Below are 13,647 nucleotides of genomic sequence, written 5' to 3'. Positions count from 1 at the left end.
CCTCTCGCCTCCCCCCTCATCCTTCCATCTACTGGTGTCTCCATCTTTCTTTCTGCTGCTGCAGGGCCATCTCATCCCCCACGCTCCTCCCTCCCCTCACCATCTCTCTCCATTACCAATCTCGCAGTAAGAAATTTCCCTGCACAAAGTACCTGTGAGATGACGGGAGAGAGAGGGAGAAATAAAAAGAGAGGAGGCAGCATGCTGCACCATACTGATAATGCTCACTTAGGGGTCTCTAGCTGGATTTAACGGCAGGGCCGGTAATCTACTCCACTAGACAGCTAAAGAGCTTTTATGCTACCTATTGGAGCTGCTCATGCCTGTACTTGAGAGGAGAGAAGGGCACATGAGTGCATTCCTCTCCATAAATTAGAAAGCTCATAAAGAAAAAGAGACATCTGAGGATTTTTTTCCCCTTCTTTCCAACTCTGTGTTTGCCGCTGAAAAGTATCTGTTTGCTCACATTTCTGAAGTCCTACACTCCACTTACACTAAATAACTTTGTGATGGGAGGAGTAGAGCACGTTGATGACATAGGATGTACAATAATATAATTGGATACTACATGATGCAATTTACAGTACTACATGGGACAATATGATGTAATAAATCACTTCAAAATGATACAATGTGATATTAGTTGATAGAGGGTGTACTCTGGACGGGTCACCAGTCCATCACAGGGCAGCACAAAGATACAGGAGAAATAACCATGCATACACACTCATGCCTAAGGGCAACTAAGAGAGACTGAATAGTCCACAAGTCATGTTTTTGGAATGCAGGAGGAAGCCGGACTACCCAGAGTGAATTTGTGGATGCACAAGGATAATCAACAAATTCCATGCAGAAAGACCCCAGACAAGTAATCGACCCTAGGACCTTTTTGCTGCAAAACAGCAGAGCTACCAACTGCTTGATTGTACAGGCCCGAGAATGAAACGGTGTAAGGCAGAGAAAACAGAAGCTGAAAAAAATCCACAAGACAAAGGAAACACAACACAATTTCTGTACGTTTAAATATGTTTTTCTAAAAGTTGATGTGTTGTTGTCTTAGAGAAGTATTTCTTTTATGAATTTAAAATAGTTTTATCTTAAAAATAGTGATTGTATTGTAAGGAGTTGTGTTATAGACTGTTAGATTTTGTTTTTGACAAAACACATAAAGTGTGTTCTACAATTGCTTTTGGAAAAATTGTTTTGTGTGTTTCCAATTAAAGTTGCTGCATACAGTTTATCAATTAATAAAGCATCCATTTTCAATAAAATTGCATATACAGTATATATATATATATATGTATATATATATATATATAAATATATATATATATATATGTTTATTATGCAAGAAAAAAATAGGAGACATCCATTGCCTCGCTATATCCCCCAGATGCGCCCCTCTATAGTTCTCCCATTTCCTCTAAGTGTCGCTAGACCGAGGACTGATGCATGGGGACCGCTGTCACCCTCCACCACCAGCAGGTGTCTCCCTGGCCCTTCAAAGGCCCAGCCTGTGGCACAAAGAAGGCGGAGTGGTGTTACTTTAAGCCTTTACAAGCTCTACAAATCCTCAGCTGCTGCTTCCTAACAGGGCCCACTCAGCCCAGCACTGCCTGTCTGACCTTGTGGTTATTGATGAGCGAGTCGACCTGCTCTCTCCAGCTCTCTCCTCTCTTTGCCTACTCCTCCTTCTCCTCTTCCTCTCCCCCACTCCATGTCATCTCTCTTACCTCCAGCAGCGAGTTAAAATGAGGGGAAACAAAGGTCTGAGTGTCATTCACCTCCATGCTTTTTCAGTTAAACACACATTTTTAACAACAGTTTTGATCTAAAGCCTGGATCCACACATTGACATCTATTAGCTTCTTAAGCTCAAAATTATATAAAAAATATGATGCGAGTGTGTTGGGGAGTAATTGAATTTCCAGATATTTTCTCTTCCTAATTAACACTAGTCCTTTGTTACATCTTTTGTAACTAACGAGAGCCAATTTAAAGATTAAACCTCTGATGCGGTGCAGATAATAACAACAAGAACCAATTATAAGCCTCAGCCTATTTACATGCTCTTTTCAGATGTTATCATTCCTTATTTTCTCTATGCCTCTCTACCTGTGATCCTATTGGATTCAGATAGGAATCCTGTCTGCCGTTGGTGAGCACGCCAGGGGGAAATCGGTGCAGTTTTGTGCCTTACTTGAGCTTAATTTACTGCAAATTGCACGGCAGGCGTTGCACAACAAGTAGAGAGCTGTGGATTCCTACACAACAAAAGACACATGGTGTGGGTGTGTGTGTGTGTGCATGGGTGTGTGCGCACAAGAGACCGGAGTGGGAGGGAGGCAAAGGAGGGAGACCCGCTTTCCTTCCCCTATTCAAGCGGGAGCTAAAATATATGTATTGAGTGGGAGCTGTAATAAAACGAAACGGGTGAGGAGATGCAGGCCAGGAACAAATATGAAAGGCAGTGGAGTATGGCGGCAAGGCGATGGAGCACCACCGGAGGATTGGATGAAATTATCTCTTTATAATCAGGGGGCTTCTGCATGGCTGCCTCCTCCATTGCCCGGTGACAGATGAGGCCTACCCCCTTCAAATGGGCTTTTTCGGCATGCTATCAAGCCCACCTCTGGGGTAAAACAATGTTTTCTCCCCTGCCTTGTACGACTACTTTAAAGCTTTGTTTCCACTCGGCACCCCGAGAAGCTCCGCACATAAGGCTTGAAAGTGGCCGTGAATTTAATTTAATAGCAAAATTGAGGGACGAAAGGGTCTCAGGAATGGTGATGCCAAAACAGGTCACTGCAGCGCAGTAAAACGGGGCTGAATTGCCAGTTAGGGATAAAAACGTTGCTTCAGACTCCCAACCCTCCGGAATCTTCAAAGTGCGTCTCTGTCGTGTTAATGTGACGAGCTGTGTGCCGCTGCTCTGTGGGATAAACTGAGAGGCAAAGCAGAGTAGACAATGATTAGCTTTATCCCGCCATCACTGCAGAACAAATGGATCACAAACCCTCTCCACTGAGCTGTTGAGGCGCAGGGAAGTGGTAAACAGATTTAATTTATTCACATAAATGGCTTGTGAACCGAAACAGTCAGGCTTGTCGGAGGCCAGCCACGCTGTGGGAAAATGATCGCTTCTGGAGTTTTTCATGTCTCTTATGCTTATGTGGTTTTGACCACTATACTTCCTGACTAAAAGAGACGCAACGATCAGATTTTGCAGGACGATAACGATTCTGGATTTACTTTGGGTTTCACTTGCCGCAGCTTGCTAAACGAGACAATACACAGTATGAGGTTCACAAGACTGACACGAGACGAGATCTGAACAATATTTTGGGGATAACTGTGAATCCTCGTTTTTGGTTTTCACAAATAATGTGACGCTTTCACAAATCAGAAACTGTGTTTTCAAAAATTTGCATTTTTGAACAATCCAGCCCAGATGTGACTAGTTTCTTTTTTTATACTTGTCTAATTCTAACACTATCCAAAAGCAAAAGAAATTTGTGTTTGTGTTTTCACAAAAACAGATTGAAAGGTTTCATCGATCTCAAATTATGTTTTTACATATATCTGTGCAACAGTTCTGTTCATTTTTGATAAGTCTAATAAAGAATTGGCCTCTGGGTTGTTTGTTACCTGGCTGCAGAAAAACAGTTTATTTATTGTTTTTATTTCTATTCTATTAACAATCACACTGCGAGAAATATTTTATTGTTGAAAAACGGAACCGTAAACCTGCTCCTGTTGGGGTTTTTGACTCATACAAGGAATCAAAACTTTGCATGGGTTGTTGTTGTGCTTGGCTTCCAATCCTCCGCTCACTTTGGGATTTAGTTTCAATTCTTCAACACACTGACATCACACCGTCCCACATTAAAGGTTGGGGATCAGTAGCTTAAGTATTTTACATTTTTAACCCGACATCATCAAATTTATTTTATATTAAATAAAGCCACTGATCACCAGTCAGAGCCAGTCAAGGACAAATTAAATGTACTAATCAGATGATTTCTGTTCTTGATATATCTTGCTTATTTCAGTTTGCAGAAAGCCTTTTGTATTTACAAGTAGTTTTTTTTTTCCAACATTGAGAATCCATTGCCTACATAAAGGTGGGAATATGGCGACCGGAAGCCACGCCGGCCCATTATACCGACCACACACACTCCCACAAACCCTCACACATCTCTCACCTTCCCCTGAGTGGTGGACCTGCATCATGATACCATAACAACACCCTCAGTCACTCCTAATGTGCTTTACAACAACACTACAGGCAGGGTGTTACACCTTCGCAGAGCAGTGCGAAGCAGCCCCCACAACCGGCACACACACACACCTCAGTGATTGAAAGCTACTAAGCCAAGCCCTGCTGACACTATTAAAACAGAGCAAGGTGGCCTGAGCAAAGAAATCAGCATCACTCTCCTGAACCTTATGGGGACACGCTGCTCAAGGTGACGGTGTCCCTGTGAGTCATGTATTGTAGGTGAATTAAGCAATAAAGGAGTAATCTGTGCCATCATTGACTCGGGTTCGGCTGTTTGTAGCACTTGCTCTAGGGTGATAAAGATGAGGGAGGAGGTGGAGGAGAAGGAAGCATCTCATCACACTCGTGATTTTAATGAGCTTTGATTCTGAGATGTGTCTTGTTTTCTTCCGACCATCGGCTGAGAAAACCCCCCGCCTATGTCGCCCGTCCTTTAATTATCTCGGCATTGTAGAGAAGCATTTTTTTTCTCTCTCCCCCCAAGTGTTTAGCTGAAGAGGGCACCTCTGGGACTCCAGGTGTCCGCCTGGTGAGTGGCCAGGCAGGGACAAAGCTGTGTTTGTTGGATGGTGGAGAAAGAGGATGGAAATGTGTACGAAACGCTGCCGTTTCCATTGTTGCTTTGCAGAATGTGCCATAATCCCCCGGCAGGCTCCATCCAGAGCTGGCACGGAGGATAAAATGAGCTGCCCGTCCCACCTCCCCCTTCCTTTCCTTCGCACACATATGGACATGCAAGCCACTCCAGTGCACGTGCACGCTCTCACACCTCCCCACATGGCTCCCTAACAGGCTTGGGGATGGATTTCTTTTATTTAATGTGGTTTGGTCTGCAGATCCAGAGGCGACCGTGAACAAGGGCGGGTTTGCCATCGTGCCACTTCACCCGCACATAATCTAAAGGAGCCCTGTTGCGACGGTCGCTGCTCACTGATCTCTCCCGTTTTCCCTGTCTTTCCCAATCTCCCACATTCCCTCCCTCCCTTCCTTGCCCTCTCACATTTTCTATTTTTTCCACGACGGCTCACATAAGCAAGCCTCCCGGATTCCTGCGGGAGCCCCACGTTCAGTACACAGAAATTGTTCAGCCATCAGGCACATCTGCAGCATGATTAGAAAAGCAAAGGGAACATGGTGGTGGAAGCAGGAGGGTGGGATGGTAGAGGCCACCCCCTCCCTTACTTTTTTTTTTTTAAATAGAAGCAGAAAACAGAGGGCCAGGATCATAGAGGGGCCCAAGCAATATCTCTTCTCTAACCAAGTGTAACATTTCACCAAGTCTCAGAGGGCGATCTCCATCTGTAATATCTGCAACTAAAAAGCACGTCAAGGAAACGTCGTCAAGGAAAAGTTCTCGAAAAGCTTAATATCACACAACCAAAAATTTTAGGGATAGGGATTTAGTGATCCCTTGTGATCCCTAGGCACAAGAGCATCCAGCTGTTCTGGATGAACTGCACACAGTAACTACATTTAATCATATACTTTGATTTTATTGATATGTATTGATGTTCCCATGGACCCAACAATGGGGAAATAGTAAAAATTCCAATTCTGACCAAACAGACAATTTTTGGGGTCTTTAAACATCTTTGGTCAGAATTGATGTCACAATAATTCTCAAATTTCATTTCAAACAGAAAATGTCTGCTCTGATTTCTTTCCTTTTTTCTCACAATAAGTTTAGGAATTCCTCAGGGCTACACATTAAACCCCTTTATCTAATTAACTGGTCATGAAAAGAAATCAGTCTGACTGTAGAAGGCCTGCTATACTAGGCTCTTCTCTGCTTAAGAGTATTTTATAAATGTCTGTTCCCTGAGTCAGAACAGGAATATTTAAGCACACTTTAAGTAGATCAATATTAAGCACACTAAGTCCATTTTAATGGACAAAAGGGATAAGTTCTGCAAGCATTTAGTCTTAATATAACTTGTATTTCTATTCTGCATGTTTAGCTTAAAGTTGTGTAATAAAAACTCCTCCAATCTTTCTCCTGTTTAGAAGAGTTCCCAGCCACATACAAGCAGCATGAGGAGAAGCACGGTAGTTTCTGCCTCTCCTGTTTGCCCTTAAATTCCTCCTCAAAACAGCCACTCTTTTAATTTCCTTCCACCAAGAGCATCAGAGAGGAGGGGTAATCCTCTTGGGCATCGGAGGCAGCAGCACAGATGAGCCACGTTTCAGTGTGAGCACCACCAAACGCACAACAGCGTGGAGCTGTCCAGCTAGCTTCGCGAGTTCCTCTCCATCAGCTGTGCCGTTCACCCACTCAAGCCCCTCGCTTTTCTCCTCCGCAATCCTCAAGGAATTTTGGAAGTATAAGAGGATGATGAAACCGATGGGTTGAAGTCTGAACCTGCAGCTATTACTCATTGCTGTTTCCATCATGCCGATGCAACACTATCGTAAAAGTCTAAATGTTAGTGCAGGGAGTCAATTCAGTCTCATTTTTAGTGAGTGATACTGGTGCAGATATTGAAGGCTCCCTCATTCTTCACTTCATCTGTTCCTCAGTGTCTCCAGGTGTATTTTTAAGTCTCCCTCTCTGTGATTGGTTGTTCATTTTTCCATGTGCCGCACTTAATCTGGCCAGCTAAAACTTTGAAATCGAGGGTAGCTAGCAAAGAGGAGATATTATGAGGTCTGGGAGAGAAGCAGAGAAAGACCGATATCACTGGGGGGGAGGAGTGACAGGCGAGTTCGTAGAATGCATGGAAAAGAATTCAAAGAAGGCCGAGAGCAGAGAGTGAGCCTGCTTGTGTGTTCAATGCCTTACAAGTGTTCAGAGTAAAAGAGTAGCACTGATAAGCTTATGTTTTTGCCTAGGATAGGTTGTCTACGTTGCCCGAGGAGACAGAGGACCTCCTCGTCTCCTTTGAGCTGGAGATCTTCTGCCTCTTGGTGACTTTGAGTGAAAAGGAGAAGAGACACAGAGAGAGTGAGAGATTTTTAAATAGTGCATGAGCTCAACCCGCTCGGACACTGATGGACAGCAGCAACATGAGCTTTCTGTTTCACCCAGGAAGCCTTGTGAAGACACGCCATTAATCTGCCAGACCTTATCGTGACCTTACCAACATCTCCTGCAGAAACATCCCCTTTTCTCTTTCTCTGTTGGGAGGTGTAAGTGCAGGCAACTGACTACACCTGTTCGATATGTTGCTTGTTATAATAACACTTGTCCATAACATTTACAAGTGCAGGAATAAGAAGCTGCAAAGCTATAAAAGACATCATAATTGTTCTTCTCCTAAAAGTTTGTCCTAGCATTTTATTCTGGATTTTAAGAGTCCTGCTTGGTTTTAAAGTAGGAGAAAGAATGTAAGCAGCATTTTCAGGCAGCACACACATTGCAATAAGATTAAGGAGATGGCAGATAACCAGGGCATCTGAGGTTGAAGAAAGGCATGGACAAACTATTCCTCATGCTTACAAATTTCTATTATTTAGTAATATCTCAATATAAAATGTGGACAAGTCAAGCTCTCAAAAAATCTCTGGTGCACCTGAATAGAACCTGTTGATGAATCTCAGTAACTTATGCACATAAACATATTGTATTTCAACATTGTATTTGAATGGCAAACAAAAGACAGAAACAGCTATTTCTTAGGTGACAAAGTTTAGCAACTTTATGCAGGAAAAACCAGTACATGTTTACCTCTGGTCTGTAAAAAGGTTTTATTGCTGTAATGCATGTAAAAATGTCCTCATTGATAATTAAGAAGGGCATTTCTAGTCTTTGACAAGCCATTTTTAAAATCAATACATATCAGATAATTTATAGTCTTCTATATTATTTTATGGTCTTTTGAGAGATGCCAGTCTGCTAGGTGCATGCATAATTTTGGACTTAGTTGTTGGTCACAATTTCAGAACCTATATATATCTCTAACTTTATTATATTAAAATATGATACAAGAAAAAAAATTTTTGTGTTGGGACCATGAATTGTTCAGGTAATAAAATATGAACATTAATGTAGTTTTACATGTGTGAAGCGAACATAGAACTTACTCTTGTTCACCTTGAACCTGGAGATTACTGCATAAAATGCCTTCAAAATGACCAATATATGGGCTTGACTGGTAAGACTGATGTAAAATTAGATTAGTTACGTCCAACGTTCTGTAAGAAGAGCTACAGAAAAAGCATTAAAAGCTTGGAAAGGAGGATCTGAATAAAAATTGCTTGGCCATGCTAGAATTAGTTAAGAAATGTATTTTGGACACATAGTCTTTTTTTGTAAAGTAAAGTAAAACTAAGCTACTTATTGTCAGAGAATGACGTGTGAAAGTTTTCTATTTTGTCATGACATACTTTTTCTACTAGCTAATGCAACACGGTATGAAAAGGTTCAATTACTATTTTCTGACATGGCTCATAAAAAAAAAAAAAAAATCTGATTTTCCATATCCACAGCCCCTTTGATAGCCCTCGGAGAGCACTGATTTCATATTAACAGTCATCAGTCCCTGCAGAGAGGAGACTATCGTTCCACAAATGTGTTCAATTAAAGAGCAGAGAGCTTGGAGAGGGGTAGCGAGAGGCTGTTCCCTGTGCCTGTTTGATCTGGATTTACCTAATTGGTCGATGACGACACATTACCAGACAGGCAGGCGCTTGATCTGCAGTCAGCAGCGAGTCGACCTTTTCCACCCTCCCCATCACCAGCGATGTCCCTCACGCCCCCTCCGTGACCAGACGGCCTGTGTCTGAATGTAAAAAAAGGAGAGTGCGGGGGTTGTGTGGGTGGAGGGGGGTGAGTAGTGTGGGAGGAGGGCTGATTTAGAGGTTAGGCGGCGGAGCCTGTTGTAAATCTGTGTCACAAATCTTCCTTTTGGAGCCATGGGGACACACACACACACAAGCATGTGATGAATCCCATGTAACGTGCCTGACCTCCACAGCCTCTCTGGCTCTTTTTGACTCCGTGCAGCTCGCCGTGCTCCGTTTGACCAGATATCACGTACAGCCGTGTTTTGATTGCCTTGTGAAAATGAATTGGGAAGCTTCTCATTTCACATTGAGCTGTGAAGAATGCCAATGTGTCAGGGGAGGAAAAAGGAGATTCTCCAGAGAGGGGAATACTCAGCCCAGTCCTTAATCAGCACTAACATTTACTCATTGTGCATCAATATTTCTGTGTCCTTCTTTCTATCTGCTTCAGTCCTGAGTTATTTCATTGAGTGTAGATTACTAAGCTCAAGTTGCAGCTCTATTTGTGAAGTCACTGCATTAATAAAATCTAGAGGCAAATCAGGGAGCTTGTTTACAGTCTCAGTGGTGCAGATGACATGTTTCTAAAACAGTATGCTTCTTTTTATATAATCTTACAGCTGGCTAAGAATAGCATCAAATGAATACTGAATGCCTGGATTGGAAGCAGTTTACATGAATTATGCCATTCAATTCTTAAGCTGTCATCCGAAGCAAAAGCAACATAATCATATGCAGTTTCTGCAATAGAAGATTGCAGCAAAAAACAAGCCTTCAGCCTGTGCAGTGTGAAGCGAGATGGTTTCTATTCATTTAAAGCACAGTTATCCTGCCTCTGAAAGAGGGCCACTAAAAATGAACCAAGGCCCAGGCTTATATGTTTTTCATTTCAAAATGCTTAGTACCAAATTGAAGTTCACAAGAGATTTACAGCAGAAAGTTTCACAATAAGCACCTAAAAGTGGAACCTCCAAAAAAGCCAGACTATACAGAAGCAGATTGATGACTGGATAAATAAAAAACGGTGAAAGATAAGATGTTCTGGGTTAGCAATGTGTGTGTTTTTTTAAAAATATGAACATTTATGATGAAGAAAATGGGACCGGGAAAAGTTGTACCTATTTATTAATATTAGGAAAACACGTGAATAATCTATCAGACATTCTGAGACGTTTTAGATTACTATGAATGCCTGATTAATTTCTGTGCCACAAATGTTCACTTGACTTTGTGTTGAGATCCAGGTTTTTGCACCCTTCCTTTGGTCATTATCTGTGTTTTCTATATCTATTTGTAGGTCATCATGCAGTAGATTCATGATGACCTACTGCACACTGGGTTAGCAGTAGGTCATTATGAATCCAAACCACCAGTCTCACTAAGGTATCTAGTAACTAAGCTAAGTGCTGTATTAAAATTACATTAGATAAATTTCAAGCGGCAGGTCTATTAAGAAGGTCACTGGAGGCTAGCTGATTCCAGCTAATGAACTAGCTAACACCAACTTCTTATATTTCTACTACCAACTAGAGCAGAACACCAAAAAAAGGCAACATTTTTGCACAATTAGCACCAAAAACTACAACATCATTAAAACTTCTTACTGGCCAGAGCTTACTGCGTTTATGGGTCCTAGCAACTCCTCCTCACTAGGCACGGGCTGATTAACAGTATCAATGTACCCCAGTGGTCTCAGACAGCATTCCTCGAGGGCCAGAGTCCTGCAACTTTTAGACGTGTTCCTTGTCCTACTCACTTGAATTAAATGGTGAAACTGCTTCACTAGCGTCCAGTCAAGCTTTACAGAGTTCTGCTAATGAGTGAATATTGAAGCCAGGTGTGCAGAAGTAGAGAGACGTAAAAGTTGCAGGACACCGGCCTTTGGGGACTGGCGTTTGAGACCACATATGTACACCAAAGTTTTAAAAGTTATTGTTCAAAAACCACAAAATATACAACAGAGATGAAAGTCAATTTAATGGCTCATGGAAGGCTACTACACATTTCCTTGACTTAAAATAACAAAAAATCCAGCTATATGGACATATTTCTGATCATTAAAACATGGAGTGCCACCAATATCTTAGACTAAGGTTACTACAATTGGCAAGCTGCAAACAGCAGGTCGAAATGACTGCAAGATGGCTACACAAGCAGCCAAACAAACTAATTAACCATATCATATTTTATTTATAGTTGCACAACAGGCTCTTGAAAACTAAAGTGGGAGTTCATTGCTTTTGTTCAGCAAAAGAAGGAATAATTGTTGCTTTTTTATTTAGATCTTTGTTTTTAATACCATGTAGTATAGTTGTAGATCGGCATAAGATTCTAACTGTTTAACTGTGAGTAAAAACTGAAAAATACACAAAAATTGAAAACAAAATTGCATAACTTCATGAAATTGGTTTTATTTTAACCAGCTGGCCAACCAGCTTACCAGATGACCGGTTTTAGTTTAAAACAGTGTTACCTCAAAAAGGTAAACATAACTGTTGGCGTTTATTACACCCCAAAACATTTATTAACAGCCAAATTGATCTTCAATCAAAAACATATGCTTGTTTCAGCTGACAGGCAATTGCAGCGATTTCTGGGTGCAGTGATGTTACAGCTGGAGGAAACTCCAATCAGCCCAAAACCTGATAAAAAGGACATTACATCCAAGGAGTGTCATCTTAGCACTTTTATAACATAAACTATTCGTATATCTTGATTCAAGTAAGCAGCCCATACCTGCAGTGAAACCATAAAATCATGGTATTTTCACTCCGGGTTATGATACCTTAAAAATCTGTGCCTGGTTGAAAGATAAATACACAGGCAGACAGAGAGGGAAGGTGTTAGGGGCGGCAGCACAAGGAAATAGAGGAGATATGTAACTTGCTGGATCAAAAAGGTGCAGGAAATGAGTGCAGCAAGAGGTGAAAAAAAAGAGAAAAACTCCGTATCCTTCTGTTTCTGCCCCTGAAAAGTGCTGAACCATCAGCAATTACAGGCCGGCCGGGTTATGAAACTCTCTCAGTGGTCGGCCGAGATTCTGCTGTGGGTTACGCTGCCGAGCCGAGTTGTTGTGCGGGGCCTCCCCCAGCCCTTCCTCACCTGGCACAAACTGGAAGCCTAGTCTGAGCTGCTATCATTAAGGGTTGTGTGCAAATCACAACTTTGCATCTCCTTTTCCATGACTGCAAAGTTTACGCCGTCAGCGGCGAGCAGATATGCAAAGCAGATGTTTTCACAGACGCGCAGGTGAGCTTGATCCAGGAGAAGCAGAGCGAAAAGGTCCGCCGCAGTGGTACAACTACACGCGCAGCCGTGAGACAAAGGCGAGGGCGCACGCTCACATGAGTCAGGACACGAGTTAAAAAGTGCTGAACACATAATTAGCTAATCAAGTAGAAAGCACAGATAGGCAGTCACTTCATTAAAATGATTAATTGAAGCCAATAAAACTTCTTACCAAGCGGGTGTCTGTAATTACAAGAAACTCCTTTTCTTTGCAGCCATCTGTGTGCATGTACAAAATTATTCATATATATTCATTTTTTTTCTTTTTTTTTTTTTACAAATGAAACATACTATTCAGCCCCTTTTTCTGGGACATCCCGATATAATATCCACCATAACCAAATTAGTTTCACATAAATAGCAAACAATCTGTCTGTAATTTAACTGCAGTATAAAAACAGTTGATTATTGAAAGCCTGATCTGCTGGTTAGATAACATTAGATAACAAACAGCATAATAGAGGACAAGCAACACACCAGAGAGGTCAGAAATAATGTTGCAGGTAAGTTTAAGGCGTATGTAATAAAATGATTTCCAAGTATTGGATGCCTCACAGAGCACTGTTCAATTTAAAATATCAAAATCAAGATAGGAAGTGTTCAGTGAGAAAAGAAAAGCATTAATCACAGGAGCAGTTAAAACCCCTGTGGTAACTTTGGAGGAGCTGCAGGATCACTGACAGAGTCTGTCTGACATGACAAGTATTAGTCATGCACTCCACAAATCTGGCCTTTATTAAAAAGTGGCATAAAGAAAAGTTATTGTGAAAAGACGTGTTCAAAAGGCCATGAGAACACAAGAAACATATTGAAGGGGTTGTTTTTGTCAGTTAGAACCAAAACTGAGCTTTTTGTCACTGTGTGCGATGGAAAACTTACAATCCATATCATCTTGAACACATCATCCCCACAATGAAGCATAGTGGTGGCCATGCCTCATTGTGGTCAGAGTTGATGGAAAATGGATGGAGCTAAATACATACAATATAGTATTTGCAAAACATCTTGAAACCACATTTTTATTTCTCTTCCAATTCACAATAATTCACTAATTCATCACATAAGATGGCAATAAAAGTGAATTAGAATGTGTGGTTATAATGGGGCATCATGTGGAAAGGTTTAAGGGGTATGAATGCCAAGGTGTTTGTTTGTGAACATGTGGTCTGTGTCTCATTGAGGGAGAGAAGTCAGTTTCTGGGGCTCATTCAACATTAGGATCCCCAGCTAATGAGATTAGTCAATAATGGATTGAAAGCAAGCTGCCTCCCCTGCCTGACACAATGACCAGAGTGGCTGTCCTGTCAGCGACACATCCTCCACTGGTCGATATTCACACAAACACACAGAAACAT

The 13,647-nt window shown here is 41.7% G+C and overlaps 1 protein-coding gene across 1 annotated transcript in view; it reads right to left on the bottom strand.

Moving 5' to 3' along the window:
* Positions 1-13,647, bottom strand: part of LOC116727128 (zinc finger MIZ domain-containing protein 1) — a 124,556-nt gene that overhangs the window by 41,701 nt on the left and 69,208 nt on the right. The window lies entirely within an intron of this gene.

Source organism: Xiphophorus hellerii, chromosome 10 (assembly GCF_003331165.1).
Source record: "Xiphophorus hellerii strain 12219 chromosome 10, Xiphophorus_hellerii-4.1, whole genome shotgun sequence".
NCBI lineage: Eukaryota > Metazoa > Chordata > Actinopteri > Cyprinodontiformes > Poeciliidae > Xiphophorus > Xiphophorus hellerii.
This window is presented reverse-complemented; position numbering and strand designations above follow the sequence as displayed.